Here is a 1,360-nt window from a genome sequence, read left to right as displayed (position 1 = left end):
TACATGTTATCATTCGCTACAGCCCTTGAAATGAAAGACGCTTGGTTTGTGTAAGTCCATTTTTTCAATAATGAAGAATATTAGCAAAACATTAACAAAATACATTTCACATTTTCATAGTATATAGCATAATGGATTTGCCCTTTTTACAGACATACACTCGATGGTTCTAGCAGGACCTTCCATAGCAGCCTCTATATCACTATGCAGGGTATAATGCATAGCCTCATGGCACCATGACATTCTACAGTGTTGTTCTAAATGCACAAATGTATATAACGCTACATATTTACTTATTTTATTTTAAAACAGTCTTCAGGGGCTAAAGAACCTGCTTTTCTTTTTTTTAAATAAATATTACACATATGCCTTTCTACAAGCCTTTCTATCATCTTTCTATCAAAGCCTGTACACATCCCCTGTAGTTTTGAGCTTGGTTCCCTGGCGAATCAGATCTCATTGAGAGCCATTGACAAGGTGTTCAGCATATCAGGGTGGACATATGTCTTTTCAACAAACAACCTATACACAACCAATAACAGTTTATACACCTTGTACAGGGCTGACAAACAACATATGTGACTGATTGTTCTTGCTCTGTACAAGTCACTTAGACATTTGTGTGCATCCTGCTGAGGACCCTTCATTTGATGGCCATAACACAGGCTGTAATAGTCACGTTGACACATGTTAGTAAACTGCTGCAGCAAATCCTTCAACAGACAACACAGCATTTTGGTGTACCACTGGAGTTTCCTTTTCACAGACGCAGGTCCTAGATGCACAGACACAATTCATGTGGCCATTGTTGTTTTGGCATGTGCAACTCTCAGTCTGCTTTGAACACAACAGACAGTAAAAATGTCGGTTATTAACTTTTGACGGCTGTCCCTCAGTACCTGTTCTTTTTGGGGTTGCTTTCTACAGTTCAAAAGAAGGAAGAGTGACAACCCAAAAAAATACACCATTATGCACGTTAATATCTATAACGTTTTCAAACAACCTCACCATTTTCATAGCCCTCAGCTGCGCCCCTGAAGTCTTGAGAGCCACATATGCCCATGGATACCCCACAGTCTTCGGAACTTGTCCCTGGCTGTTGTACAACAACTGTCTCGGGAACTGCTTCCTCCATAGAAGTCATATATTTATAGACAAGTGAGTTAGGAGGCCCTATAGCTTCTTCACCCTCTTAAATTTCGAAGAAGTTGCTTCCAGTAGGCCCTTCACCATTAGTAGAGCCCTCACTGTCACTGCTATCAAGCATATTCGGTGACACCAATTGAGGCCATTCCTTGAGACTAAGTGCTTCCATCTGGTGGGACAACTCGGTGTCAAAACCAGTAACGTCGCAGCCCAT

At 41.0% G+C, this 1,360-nt stretch overlaps 1 pseudogene; it reads right to left on the bottom strand.

The window, feature by feature from the left end:
- Positions 1-293: 293 nt before the first annotated feature.
- Positions 294-1,135, bottom strand: LOC147663366 (uncharacterized; annotated as a pseudogene).
- Positions 1,136-1,360: the final 225 nt, after the last annotated feature.

This window comes from Lissotriton vulgaris, unplaced genomic scaffold, assembly GCF_964263255.1.
Source record: "Lissotriton vulgaris unplaced genomic scaffold, aLisVul1.2 SCAFFOLD_1907, whole genome shotgun sequence".
In the NCBI taxonomy this organism is placed as follows: Eukaryota; Metazoa; Chordata; class Amphibia; order Caudata; family Salamandridae; genus Lissotriton; species Lissotriton vulgaris.
Note: the sequence above shows the minus strand (reverse complement) of the source record. Positions and strands in the feature narration are given on the sequence as shown.